Source organism: Hyla sarda, chromosome 3 (genome assembly GCF_029499605.1).
Source record: "Hyla sarda isolate aHylSar1 chromosome 3, aHylSar1.hap1, whole genome shotgun sequence".
Classification (NCBI taxonomy): domain Eukaryota; kingdom Metazoa; phylum Chordata; class Amphibia; order Anura; family Hylidae; genus Hyla; species Hyla sarda.
Genome location: NC_079191.1, coordinates 303,793,177 through 303,808,652, shown reverse-complemented (window position 1 = coordinate 303,808,652; position 15,476 = coordinate 303,793,177). Strand labels below are relative to the sequence as shown.

The 15,476-nt window shown below is 46.7% G+C and overlaps 1 protein-coding gene across 1 annotated transcript in view; it reads right to left on the bottom strand.

Annotated features, from left to right (window-relative positions):
- Nucleotides 1–15,476, bottom strand: part of NDUFAF7 (NADH:ubiquinone oxidoreductase complex assembly factor 7) — a 262,505-nt gene that overhangs the window by 13,205 nt on the left and 233,824 nt on the right. The window lies entirely within an intron of this gene.

The following is a 15,476-nucleotide window of genomic DNA, read 5'->3' as shown; positions in this document are numbered from 1 at the left end:
ATGATTATAAAAAAAATGGATTGATCAGCACCCACCTAGTAAAAGAGAATGGGTAGAAATGATAAGAAGAGACTACAAAATTAATAATTAAAGGTGTTATCCACCATAAGGTGATTTTAGTACCTACCTGGCAGACAGTAATGGACATGCTTAGGAAATATCTTCGCTTGTCTTGGGGCTAAATGGCTATGTTGTGAGATTACCATAAGACTGTGGCTAGCTTTTTGTGAACTGGTATTTCCTGTTTGACTTTTTATTTTTGCCTACAAATCCCATAATTCCATTTTCCTCCCTCCCACACATTAGCCACCCCACCCATTGAAACAAATGAGCTGCATCCATTCAAAAGACCTGTAGTTTTCAATCAGGGTGCCTACAGATGTTGCATTAGTTGCAGATTGAACTCTCTCCCACCAAGCGATCGCTCCACGCATTGAAGCAGTCAGGTTCCCCGTCATCAGCTGACTAGCGAGTCTGATCTCGGCCGCATTGCAAGCTGGGAAAAATCTAAGACAACAGTCATTTTGTATGCTGGTAAAAATAAATATTGGGGTGAAAATCACAGAAGAATTGTGAGAAAACCATCACACACAGGTACAGACACTATATTATGAACAACACTAACTTTACAGCCCCTGTAGCATAGTCAAATATTTACGAGCATATTTCATGTGCATTGTATGGTATTAATATGTTAATATGTACAAGGTTCCTTCTTTGTATAATTGTTACATGGAAAATAATACATTTATTTTAAAAAAAATGACCTTGTAGAGGGGATGAATAGTAAAGTAGCAATCTTTGCAGATGATACTAAACTCTGTAAAGGGGTCAACACAATAGAGGATAGTGAACTGTTACAAATGTATCTGGATAGGTTGGAGTTTGGGCTGAGAAGAGGGACATGAGGTTCAACACTGATAAATGTAAGGTAATGCACATGGTGAGGAAAAATCCGGGCTGGGATTATATATTAAATGGGAGAACACTTGGGATGACTGACATGGAAAAGGACTTGGGAGTCTTAGTCAATAGTAAATTTAACTGTAGTAACCAGTTTTGGGCAGCTGCTGCCAAGGCAAATAAAATCATGGGGTGCATCAATAGGGGCATAGATGCCCACGACAAGGAAATAATTCTACCGCTGTACAAATCACTAGTCAGACAACACATGGAATACTGTGTACAGTACAGGGCACCATGTACAAGAAAGATATAGTGGAGCTAGAGATGGTTCAAAGACGGGCAACCAGAGTAATATGGGGAATGGGAGGACTACAGTACCCAGAAAGATCATCAGAATTGGGATTATTTAGACAAAAGAAGGCTAAGGGGTGACCTAATAACTATGTTTAAATATATCAGGGGACCGTACAGAGATCTCTCCCATGACCTATTTATACTCAGAACTGTATTTATAACAAGGGGGCATCTTCTACGTTTAGAGGAAAGCCGGTAATTACTCACCGGTATTTCTATTTCCTCGTAGTCACGACAGCACCACCAGAGAGATGGACTCCTCCTCCAGGAATAGGAAACCCAGAGAATAAAAAGGATGCACTTCATTCTCTTCCTCAGTGGATTACCGAGACTCAAGAAGCATCCTACTTAACGGTTAAAACACAAGACTATACACATAACAAATGTAAATGCAATCATATATATAACTTTTTTTTTTCTTTTTAACACCTCAGTGAACACACCACATGTGAAAAGATATAAGAAAAAAAGGGGTGGTAATAGTAGGTGGTGCTGTCGTGACTACGAGGAAATACAATTACCACCTCGTCACAACAGCACCACCAGAGAGAATACCAGAGAAAAACTAGGGAGGGACCACTGCCTGAAGAACTTTGCGCCCAAAAGCCAAGGAGGATAGGTCATCAACCCTGAGTCTATAGTGCCGAAAAAAAGTATGTGGGGACGACCAAGTAGACGCCCTACAGATTTGAGCAATAGATGCACCTCTTTTCTCTGCCATGAAGAGGCGACTGCTCTAGTAGAGTGAGCTCTCAGGTTGGTTAGAGGAGACATACCTGCAGAGGAATAGGCTGCAACAATGGCCTGCCTAACCCACCTGGCAATAGTATCTGCTCTAACACTATTTCCCCTGTTGGGACTTGAAAACTGGACAAACAGCTTATCTGATTTTCTAAAGCTTCTGGTTCTTTCCAAATACTCTATAATACATCTGCGGACATCAAGTGTGTGAAATAAACTTTCCCCTTCTGAAGATGGAATTGCACAGAAGGATGGAAGGACAACTTCCTGAGATAAATGAAACCCTGAAACCATTTTAGGTAAAAAGGCAGGGTCAGGTCTTAAAATAATCCTATCATCTAGTATCTGGATAGGGCCGCTAACTCCCCTACTCTCCTAGCAGACGTGATAGCTATAATTAAAGCAGTTTTTTGAACCGAAACGAAAAGAGTAAGATCCCAGGGGGAAACAGCGGGTGAACTGACAAGCTGCATCCTGGTAACAGACTTAAAGAATCTCACTACCCAGGGATGATTAGCAATCTTTTGACCAAATAAAGCTCCCAGAGCAGCTACTTGTACTTTAAGGGTGGCAGCCCTTAATCCTTTCTCAAGACCTTTTTGTAAAAAATCAAGAATAGAGGCATAATTCAGCCTATCTAAATTAAATTCAGTAGAGCTTGAGAAAGACAAAAATTTCTTCCATATCCTAAAATAAATTTTTGTAGTGACAGGTTTTCTACTGTATTGTAAAGTGGAAATAACAGCATCAGACAGACCCTTGGACTTTAGGATCATCCTCTCAAGAGCCAGGCCGTCAGATGGAGATTGAGGGTATCTGGATGAAGGACCGGGCCTTGACTGAGAAGGTCCTGAATTTCCGGAAGAACCCAGGGATCTGTTAGAGACATAGTCCTTAGACAGGAGAACCATGCCCTCCGTGACCAGAATGGGGCTATTAATATGACTGTCGCCCTGTCCTCTTTGATCTTCCTCATGACTCTGGGGATTAAAGCCAGAGGAGGAAAAGTGTAGGCCAAGTCCCAACCCCAAGTCTGAGAAAGAGCGTCCACTGCTAGAGGTCTGTCTGCTGGACTTAGGGAAAGAAAGTTTCTGACCTGTTTGTTGCACCTGGTAGCGAAAAGATCCACTTGAGGGGTTCCCCAAAGAGCTGTGATCTTGCGGAAAATCTCTGGATTTAACCGCCACTCCCCTTGCAAGATTGAATGATGGCTTAAAAAGTCTGCACAGAAATTTAGATCTCCTTTCATATGAACTGCAGATATTGTCTTTAGATGGGATTCTGCAAAAGATAGGACCTGAAAAGACAAATTCATGAGGGAAGTACTCCTTGTAGTTCCCTGTCTATTTATGACAGACAGTGGTGGTATTATCTGAGAAGACTTTAACATTGGTGCCCTTAATAGTCTCTTTGGCTGACTCAAGCACCCTATACACCGCCAACAATTCTTTGAAATTTGAGGATTTGGTCAAAACCTCCTCTTCCCAGAAACCTTGCAAGTTTAAGTCATTTAAATGAGCCCCCCAACCCCAAGAACTGGCATCAGTAGTGATGACAACAGGGTCTTGATAAACCCAATCTACCCCTTTAGAAAGGTTATCTCTAACTAACCACCAATCCAAAGAGGCCAGCACTTGAGGGGGCAATACAATGCGTCTATCCAGATCCTGTTGAGAACCATCCCAAGCCCCAAGGAGCTCTAACTGTAATGCTCGAGCATGGAAGTGGGCCTAGGGAACTGCTGGAATGGACGCTGTAAATAAACCTAAAACTGACATACCTTTCCTAATTGATATGTAGGGGGAACTAATAATGTCTCTAACTGAAGACACCGCCGCAGCCACGGAGCTCTCCAGCGAACGCCGCCGGAGCTTCGGAACCCCCTCGTCCATGCTACAGGTAAAGAATGCGCAGGCGAAATCTACAGATTCGCCGTGCGCACGGAGACGAGGAAGCGGAGGGAGAAGGGAGGCGGGCGGCGGCGCCGGTAACCGCTGCTGGGGGCACCAAGTAAAAACTCCCCACCAGGGAGCTAATGGAGGTCCAGGATACTACCCAAACTAAGGGAGAAAGCCTCCTCTGGACCCCCCACCGTCACAGCATCCACACCAGAGGCATGGATTATCTCCAGGCTTCCTACAGGAACAGGAAACCACTGAGGAATAGAGGGAAGTGCATCCTTTTTATTCTCTGGGTTTCCTGTTCCTTGAGGAGGAGTCCATATCTCTGGTGGTGTTGTCGTGACGAGGTGGAAAGAAGGTTTCTACACCAGCACAGACGGGGGTTCTTTACTGTAAGAGCAGTGAGACTATGGAACTCTCTGCCGGAGGAGGTGGTCATGGTGAACTCTGTAAAAGAGTTCAAAAGGGGTCTGGATGCATTTTTGGAGAATAATAACATTGCTGGTTATGTATACTAGATTTATAGGGACAGAACGCTGATCCAGGGATTTATTCTGATGCCATATTTGGAGTCGAGAATTTTTACCTATAGTATGAGGGTTTTTGCCTTCCTCTGGATCAACTCAGTAGGGACACATTAGGGGTATAGGTTGAATTTGATGGACTCTGGTCTTTTTTCAACCTTATGAACTATGTTACTATGTATGTTACATTGTATTGATGTGATTGGTTTTTGTCTGACATGCGGCATTAGTTACAACTGATTTCTATGTATCCATGTTGTATTCACACCATGCGGCATGTCATACAGAGCGATGTGGTTATGCGGTTTTTGTATATATTTCCTCTTGGTCGTTCAAATAGCAATGCATGGAATTTTAACATATGTGATCTACCAACATTCAGGCTATTTGTTTATTTTATAAAATGTGTTTGTTTTTTGTCTGACATGCGGCATTAGTTACAATTGATTTCTATGTATCCATGTTGCATTCACACCATGCGGCATGTCATAAAGAGCGAAGTGGTCAAGGCCGGACTGGGACAAAAGATAGGCCAGGGCATTTTAGACTGAGCCGCCCATCTTTTATGTGGGGGTCTGATTGCTGCGACCACCACTGATCACCTTGGATCAAGCGGCTCTCCAGCTGTTGCAAAGATACAACTCCCATTGTGTCTGGACTCTGGAGAGTCTCTGGTATTATGGGAACTGCAGTTTTGTAACAGCTGGAGAGCCACAGATTCGGCACAGTTTTACCCATCATTCCTGCAGAACTTACAAGTGACTACAGCTCTGATGGGACTGTCAGGAGAAAACACAATGATATCAGTAACCTAAGTGACGTCTTCTCTGTTGTCTTCATCTTGTCCAGGCACCAGGACTTCTTTCAGAGCTACATCTTCCGTCTGCAGAGATTGACACCCGGACATCATTAATTCTATATGAAAACAATAATCATTAGAAATATGAAAACAATAATCATTAGAATCCTGCCATAAACTGTGCCCCTTGAATATAACCCTGCTACACACTTTGCCCTGAAAATAATACTGCCACCCCTGCACCGTCCTTCTCCAGACCCCTATGCCCCCTCAGACGCCTCTATGTCCTCCGTACCCCTACGTCATTCTCAAGACCCCTCTGTCCTCCTCCTCCAGACCTCTATGCCTCCCTGACCCCTCTGTTCTCCTCCCCAGACCCCTCTGTCCCCCTCCTCCACACCCCTCTGTCCACCTCCTCCCCCAGACCCCTCTGTCCTCCTTCTCCAGACCCCTCTGTCCTCCTCAAGGCACCTCTGTCCTCCTCCTCCCTCGGACCCCTCTGTCCTCCTCCTCCCTTGGACCCCTCTGTCGTCCACCTCTTCCCCAGACCACTTTGTTCTCCTCCTCCCCCAGACCCCTCTGTCTTCCTTCTCCAGACCTCTATGCCCCCAGACCTCTATTCTCATCCACTAGACCCCTCAGTTCTTCTCCAGACCCCTCTGTCCTCCTCCTATCCCAGACCCCTCTGTTCTTTCTCCAGACTCCTCTGTCCTCCTTTTTCACACCCCTCTGTCATCCACCTCCAGACCTCTCTGTCCTCCTAGACCCTTCTGCCCCATCCTACCCCCCACTCCTCTGTCATCCTCCAGACCCCTATGCCCACCTCAGATTCCTCTATGTCCTCCAGACCCCAATGTCATTCTCCAGACCCCTCTGTCCTCCTCCAGACCCATTTGTCCTCCTTCTCCTCCTCCAGACCCCTCTGTCCTCCTCAAGGCCCCTCTGTCCTCCTCCTCCCTCAGACCCCTCTGTCCTCCTCCTCCTCTCCCAGACCCCTCTGTCCTCCTCCTCCTCTCCCAGACCCCTGTGCCCCATCCTACAACCCACTTCTCTGTCATTCCACAGACCCCTATGCCCCGAGTCCTCTATGTCCGCCAGAACCCTATGTCATTCTCCAGACCCTTTTGTCCTCCTCCTCCAGACCCCCCTGTCCTCCTTTTCCAGACCTCTATGCCCCCATGTCCCCTCTGTTCTCCTCCTCCAGACCCTTCTGTCCTCCTCCTCCAGACCCTTCATTCCTCCTTCTCCAGACCCTTCATTCCTCCTTCTCCAGACCAGTCTCTTCTCCAGACCCCTCTGTCATAGTAACATAGTTCATAAGGTTGAAAAAAGACCAGAGTCCATCAAGTTCAACCTATATCCCTAATGAGTCCCTATTGAGTTGAGTTGATCCAGAGGAAGGCAAAAAAAACCTCATACTCAAGGTAAAAATTCCTTCCCGACTCCAAATATGGCAGTCAGAATACATCCCTGGATCAACGTTCTGTCCCTATAAATCTAATATACATAACCAGCAATGTTCATACTCTCCAAAAATGCATCCAGACCCCTTTTAAATTCTTTTACATAGTTCACCATGACCACCTCCTCCAGGAGAGAATTCCACAGTCTCACAGTCTCAGTCTCTTACAGTAAAGAACCCCCATCTGTGCTGGTGTAGAAACCTTCTTTCTTCTACACATAGAGGATGCCCCCTTGTTATAGATACAGTCCTGGGTATAAATAGAGCATGGAAAAGATATCTGTACTGTCCCCTGATATATTTATACATGGTTATTAGGTCTCCCCTAAGCCTTCTTTTTTCTAAACTAAATAACACTAATTCTGATAATCTTTCTGGGTACTGTAGTCCTCCCATTCCCCGTATTACCCTGGTTGCCCGTCTTTGAACCCTCTCCAGCTCCACTATACCTTTCTTGCACACTGGTGCCTAGTACTGTACACAGTATTCTATGTGTGGTCTGACTAGTGATTTTTACAGTGGTAGAATAATTTCCTTGTCGTGGGCATCTATGCCCCTATTGATTGTTAGGATTCGGCAGGCTGGATATGGATCCTCTCTGTCAGCGAGGGATTGGCGTGGACCGTGTCGGTGGACCGGTTCTAGGTTGCTACTGGTATTCACCAGAGCCCGCCGCAAAGCGGGATGGTCTTGCTGCGGCGGTAGCAACCAGGTCGTATCCACCGGCAACGGCTCAACCTCGCTGACTGCTGAGAAGGTGTAGGACAGTAGGACTAGACAGAGGCAAGGTCAGACGTAGCAGAAGGTCGGGGCAGGCGGCAAGGTTCGTAGTCAATGGATATAGCAAGAGGTCAGGAACTTAGTTATGGCAAACACAATAAACGCTTTCTCCAGGCACAATGGCAACAAGATCCGGCAAGGAAGTGCAGGGGAAGTGAGGTAAAATAGACAGGGAGCAGGTGGAGGCTAATTAGACTGATTGGGCCAGGCACCAATCATTGGTGCACTGGCCCTTTAAATCTTAGAGAGCTGGCGCGCGCGCGCTCCCTAAGGAGCGGAGCCGCGCGCGCCAGGACGAGACAGCCGGGGACCCTGACAGGTAAGTGACTTGGGATGCGATTCGCGAGCGGGCGCGTCCCGCTATGCGAATCGCATCCCCGCCGGCAGTGTCAGTGCAGCGCTCCCGGTCAGCGGGTCTGACCGGGGCGCTGCAGAGAGAGGAACGCCGCGAGCGCTCCGGGGAGGAGCAGGGACCCGGAGTGCTTGGTGTAACATTGATGCACCCCATGATTTTATTTGCTTTGGCAGCAGCTGCTCGACACTGGTCACTACAGCTAAATTTACTGTTAACTAAAACTCCCAAGTCCTTTTCCACGTCAGTTGTCCCAAGTGTGCTCCCATTTAACCCCTTAAGGACAATGGACGTACTCCTATGCCCCCGTTTCAGAGTCCTTAAGGACCGAGGACGTAGCCGGAGGGGAGCCGGTGCCCGATGCCTGCTGAAATCGTTCAGCAGGCATCGCGGCATATCGCCCAGGGGGGTCATTGTGCCACCCCATGTGGGCGATGGCGGGAGATCGCAGGACAATTCAGTCCAGCGATCTGCGGCGATTCCGGGTCAATCGGGTCTCCAGTGACCAGGAATTACTAGCTGATCGGGGCCGTCAGAGATGGCCCCGAACAGCCATAGCCAGCAGGGGTGAGGTGGCACTGGTGCCACCTCACAATCGCCCTGATTCGTCGGCGGGTTTACCGGCCGACTAATCAGGGCGCCTGCTGCGGGTGTCACTCCCGCAACCCGCTCCGCCCCTCTTCCGGAGGACTTGAGCGGGTGCGGGAAGAAGACTCTGGGAGCTGGGTACCCCGATCCCCGGCGTCAATGTTGGGATCGGGGCCCCAGGAGCGGCGGCGGCGGCGAGGGACTGACCTGTGTCCCGGAGCAGCAGCAGGAGGTGAGTGACAGCCTCCTGCTGTTGCTTAGCAACAGCTCCCAGCATGCAAAAAGGGCATGCTGGGAGCTGTAGTTATGCAACAGCAGGAGGCAGACCACCACAACTCCCAGCATTCCCTTATGGGCATGCTGGGACTTATAGTTTTGCAACAGCTGGAGGCACATTTTTTCTATGGAAAAGTGTACCTACAGCTGTTGTACAACTACAACTCCCAGCTTGCACAATCAGCTAAAGTGCATGCTGGGAGTTGTAGTGGTGCATCTGCTGGTTGCATAACTACAACTCCCAGCATGCCCGTTGGCTGTGGGTGACTGCTGAGAGTTGTAGTTTTGCAACAGCTGAAGGCACACTGAGTTAAGTAGCAAACCAGTGTGTCTCCAGCTGTTGCATAACTACAATCCCCAGCATCCCCAGCCCAAGTAGTATGCCTCCAGCTGTTGAATAACTACAAGACCCAGCATGCCCTTCCGTTGTCCGTACATGCTGGGGATTGTAGCTTTTGCAACAGCTGAAGGCACACTGGTTGCAAAACACTGAGTTTGTTACCAAACTCGGTGTTTCACAACCAGTGTGCCTCCAGCTGTTGCAAAACTACAACTCCCAGCATGCACTGATAGACCGTACAGCTGGGAGTTGTACTTTTGCAACAGCTGGATGTTTCTCCCCCCAATGTGAATGTACAGGGTACACTCACATGGGCGGAGGTTTACAGTAAGTATCCGGCTGCAAGTTTAAGCTGCGGCAAATTTTCTGCCACAGCTCAAACTGCCAGCGAGAAACTACTGTGAACCACCGCCCGTGCGTCTGTACCCTAAAAACACTACACTAACACAAAATGAAATAAAAAGTTAAAAAAACACTACATATACACACACCCTACACAGCCCCCCTCCCCTCCCCAATTAAAATGAAAAACGTCTGGTACGCCACTGTTTCCAAAACGGAGCCTCCAGCTGTTGCAAAACAACTACTCCCAGTATTGCCAGATAGCCACTGACTGTCTAGGCATGCTGGGAGTTTTACAACAGCTGGAGGCCCCCTGTTTGGGAATCACTGGAGTAGAATACCCCTATGTCCACCCCTATGCAAGTCCCTAATTTAGGCCTCAAATGAGCATGGCGCTCTCACTTTGGAGCCCTGTCGTATTTCAAGGCAACAGTTTAGGGCCACATATGGGGTATCGCCGTACACGGGAGAAATTGTGTTACAAATTTTGGGGGGTATTTTCTTCTATTACCCTTTTTAAAAATGTAAAAATTTTGGGAAACCAAGCATTTTAGGTAAAAAAAAATTTTTTTTTGACATATGCAAAAGTCGTGAAACACCTGTGGGGTATAAAGGTTCACATTACCCCTTGTAACATTCCCCGAGGGGTCTAGTTTCCAAAATGGTATGCCATGTGGTTTTTTTTTTTTTGCTGTTCAGGCACCATAGGGGCTTCCTAAATGTGGCATGCCCCCATAGCAAAATTTGCTTTCAAAAAGTCAAATGTGACTCCTTCTCTTCTGAGACCTGTAGTGCGCCAGCAGAGCACTTTTAAACCCCATATGGGGTGCTTTCTGAATCGGGAGAAATTGGGCTTCATATTTTGGGGGGTATTTTCTGCTATTACCCTTTTTAAAAATGTAAAAATTTTGGGAAACCAAGCATTTTAGGTAAAAAATATTTTTTTTTTTACATATGCAAAAGTCGTGAAACACCTGTAGGGTATTAAGGTTCACATTACCCCTTGTTACGTTCCACGAGGGGTCTAGTTTCCAAAATGGTATGCCATGTGTTTTTTTTTTTTGCTGTCCTGGCACCATAGGGGCTTCCTAAAGGTGACATGCCCCCCAAAAACCATTTGTCACTCCTTCCTTTCTGAGCCCTCTACTGCGCCCGCCGAACACTTTACATAGACATATGAGGTATGTGCTTACTCGAGAGAAATTGGGTTTCAAATACAAGTAAAAATTTTCTCCTTTTTACCCCTTGCAAAAATTCTAAAATTGGGTCTACAAGAACATGCGAGTGTAAAAAATGAAGATTTTGAATTTTCTCCTTCACTTTGCTGCTATTCCTGTGCAACACCTAAAGGGTTAATACACTTACTGAATGTCATTTTGAATACTTTGGGGGGTGTAGTTTTTATAATGGGGTCATTTATGGGGTATTTCTAATATGAAGACCCTTCAAATCCACTTCAAAACTGAACTGGTCCCTGAAAAATAGTGGGCTTGAAAATTTTGTGAAAAATTTCAAAATTGCTGCTGAACTTTGAAGCCCTCTGGTGTCTTCCCAAAGTAAAAACTCATAAATTTTATGATGCAAACATAAAGTGGACATATTGTATATGTGAACAAAAAAAAATATTTTGAATATCCATTTTCCTTACAAGCAGAGAGCTTCAAAGTTAGAAAAATGCTACATTTTAATTTTTTTCATCAAATTTGGGGATTTTTCACCAAGAAAGGATGCAAGTTACCATACAATTTTACCACTAAATTAAAGTAGAATATGTCACAAAAAATAATCTCGGAATCAGAATGATAACTAAAAGCATTCCAGAGTTATTAATGTTTAAAGTGAAAGGTCAGATTTGCAAAAAACGCTCTGGTCCTTAAGGTGTAAAATGGCCTGGCCCTTAAGGGGTTAATAAATAATCCCAGCCCGGATTTTTCCTCCCCATGTGCATTACCTTACATTTATCAGTGTTGAGCCTCATCTGCCACTTCCCAGCCCAAGCCTCCAACCTATCCAGATCCATTTGTAACAGTGCCCTGTCCTCTATTGTGTTTACCGCTTTACAGAGTTTAGTATCATCTGCAAAGATTGCTACTTTACTATTCAACCCCTCTACAAGATCATTAATAAATATATTAAATAGAACAGGACCCAAGACTGACCCCTGTGGTACCCCACTAGTAACAGTCACCCAATCAGAATAAGTACCATTAATAACCACCATCTGTTTCCTATCACTGAGCCAGTTACTTACCCACTTACACACATTCTCCCCCAGCCCAATCCTTCTCATTTTATGCACCAACTGTTTAAGTGGCATCGTATCAAATGCTTTGGAAAAATCCAGGTATGCGTCATCCAGCGATTCCCCTTGGTCCAGTCTGGAGCTCAACTCCTCATAAAAGCTGATCAGGTTAGTTTGACAGGACCGATCCCTCTTAAAGCCATGCTGATATGGTGTGATACATTTATTTTTATCAATATACTCCAAAATAGCATCTCTTAGAAAACCCTCAAACGAGTGTCCTCCTCAAAGCCTCTCTGTCCTCCCCCATACCCCTCTGTCCTCCTCCTCCCCCAGAACCCTCTTGCCTACTCCTCCCCCCAGAGCCTTCTGTCCTCCTACTCCAGACCTCTATGCCCCCAGACCCCTCTGTTCTCCTCCAGACCCCTGTCCTCCTCTCCCAGACCCCTCTGTCCTCCTCCTCCAGATTCCTCCATCCTGCTTCTTCACACCCCTGTCATCCTCCTCCAGACCTCTCTGTCCTCCTTGACCCTTCTGCCCCATCCTACCCCCCACTCCTCTGTCATCCCGCAGACCCCTAAGGATCCCTATCCCCCCACCTCCAAACCCATCTTTCATCCTCCTCCAGACCCCTCAGAATCCCTATCCCCTCTACCCCAGACCCCCCCCCCCATGATCCCTATCCCCCCTGATCCCACTGCCATCCTCCGCTAGACCCTTTAGGATCCCTACACCCCCCAAACCCCTCTGCCATCCTCCTCCAGACCCCTTAGGATCTCTGTTCTCCCCAGACCCCTCTGCCATCCTCCTCCAGAACCCTCAGGATCCCTGTTCCCCCCAGATCCCTCTGGCATCCTCCACCAGACCCCTCAGGATTCCTATGCCACCAGTACCTCTCTTCCATCCTCCTCCAGACCCCTCAGGATCCCTTTTCCCCGCCTCCCCTGGATCCTTATCCCTCCCCCACCGCCAACCTCCTCTAGACCCCTCAGGAACTCTACCCCCCCCCCCTAGACCCCTCAGGGTCCCCATACAACCTCCCTCCCCTTCTGCTACGCTTCTCAATTGCAAACATCAGGGGCGCAAGGAGGCGTGCCTGAGCAGCACGGCTCTTAAAGCCGCGACCACCGGCCACAGCACTTAAAGAGATCACAGGCTGTTTTAAAGCGTTGATCGCCGTTCTTAAAGTGGGGGTGGTGGGTGCAACCCTGTAAGGTTCGAAATTACCACCACCATGTCTTTGACACTAAAGTTGTTTGAGATGCACTTTTTCACATTTAATGGAGATCCACCATCCAACGCAAGCATTGTATTACTGTTTGTGATAGGTATATTTATCATGAATTGTACCAGATCTATTTATATCACAAAACCAAAATTCACACTATGCGATAAGGGAGCGACACATGAATACTGCAAGCACTGACCTTCTTCCTTTGCTCCAGGAACGGCTTTGGGTACAACTCTGTAACATTCAGAATTACCTTCATCTGTGATTTGGAGTTGACATCTTGTTGGTGTTACGACAGTTACGGTTTTGGGAAGCCAGGAAGTGGATTTGCAACAAGGTGTGTTTTTCATTTTTCACATGTACGTTGGTATAAAAACTCCCTTGTTAAGATTACTAAACAAGAGAAAAAGGGACTGTAGTTGTTTGTAAGTCGAGAGCTCAGACCGCAGTCACTAATAGTGAACAGCTGTCAGTAATGGTCTGTCCCTGGGGAGGAGGAGAGTCCTAGTGCCTGTGAGTCCGGAGGTGCTGGGGACCAAAGAAGCCCAAAGTCACAAATCAAGTACCAACAAAGGAAAAAACAGGGTACCCACACTCACCGCAGGGCTGCAGTAGCTGGACTCCTCTGGCAACGACGGACGACCCGATCTCAGACACGAAGCAGGGTGCTAAGAAGCGAGGCAACTGCCGGCGAAGTTTCGCACTAGTTGCGCTTCTTCCGGCCTTGTAACCATCATAGTACTAGGTAGGAAATAAAAGGAATAGGAAACAAGTCATGTGACCTGAGGCAAAACGGCAACACTAGGTGACAAAAAAGGAGGAAAAGGCAAAAGAAAAAAACAACCCCGTGCATAAGGGGAAGAGGCTCGCAACCACCACTGAAAGCGTTAGTACAACTACATATTAATCAGCATATAATGAAAGTATGAGGAAAACTATAATAGAGAGGTTACAACAAGGGGGCCTATTGTAACATATAGGAAGAACAGAACTATTGGTGAATATATCAACAAGTAAACAGTGTCCAAGAAGAGAAGATCCCCAGTGGAATCTTCAGATCCTAGGTCCGAATGGTGGACCTTGGGTCTCCCGCGACGGAATAAGAAATGCGGGAATTGCACTCACTGCAAATACAATTGTGGTCTACGCAGTGGAAGACTTGGAGGTTACTATTTTTCTGTCAGAGAACTTATCACATGTCGAACCACATATGTGGTATATTTCATCATATGTAGTTGCCAAAGATTTTACATCGGCAAAACTATACGTTAACTCCGTATCAGAATACAGGAACATCAGCATTCAATTCAGACCGGGTCTGGAGCCCCAAGATTCATTGATCACATCAGAGAGATGCATGGAAGTGACACTAGAGGTCTCAGGTTTGGCGGGTTACAAGTGGTTAAACATGCTGGACATGGTAGTGACAGGAACACCTCGCTATTACGTGCTGAGACCTTTTGGATCATGCGCACGGATGCGCTAGGTCCTTTGGGTCTTAATGATAAGATTGAGATGACCGTGCTCCTTTAATAATATTTTTGAGCCCCCCTGCAACTGTTTTTGCAGTAGGCGTTAGTTGATGGGTCTATTATAGGTTTCCTCATACTTTCATTATATGCTAATTCATTTATAGTTGTACTAACACTATCAGTGGTGGTTGCGAGCCTCTTCCCCTTATGCACGGGGTTGTTTTTTTTCTTTTGCCTTTTCCTCCTTTTTGGTCACCTAGTGTTTCCGTTTTGCCTCAGGTCACATGACTTGTTTCCTATTCCTTTTATTTACTACCTAGCGCTATGATGGTTACAAAGCCAGAAGAAGCGCAACTAGTGCGAAACTTTGTCGACAGTCACCTCGCTTCTGAGCGCCCTGCTTCGTGTCTGAGATTGGGTCGTCCATTGTTGCAAGAGGAGTCGAGCTACTGCAGCCCTGCGCTGAGTGCGGGTACCCTGTTTTTTCTTTTGCTGGTACTTACACTCCCTTGTTAGATGGTATCTCTGCCATGATTAAGAGCTTAGGCAATAAACGCCTCAGCGTTTCACCCCTATGTTTTAGAGTGACACGTCACTTTCTGTTTTTACTGAAAGATCCTATTTTTAATATGTAAGAATTAAATGCTAAGTTTTATTGGACCTTTTTTACTGGGAGCTGGACCCTTCACTTTCTACTTGTCCTATGTCTACGGGGAATATATAGTTGTCTGCACCCGTGCATCCGGACCATAGAACCAGTGCCTGCTGCGGTTCATAGTGGTGAGCGGATCCATGACTTTCTTTTACACATACATATACACATACATATACACACACACATCATGCATACACATATCATACATACATCCGTCACTGCCCCCCCACATCATATATCACATTTCACACATATACATATAAACACATTTCACACATATACAACCACCCCCCCCCCTCTCTCCATCACATCCACAACCAACGAACTACCCCCCCCCCCACTTTGCGCCGGGCGTTTTGCTGGAGGGAGAATAAAAAGGGGGGGGGGGGGGGGGGGAAGCACATCTGCGCCCACTTTGCAGAGCCTGTAGCTGCGCCTGAGGCAACTGCCTCAGTCGCCTTATGGCAGCTACGGCTCTGCTTCTAATGTCCTAAAAAGTAAGAGAAACAAG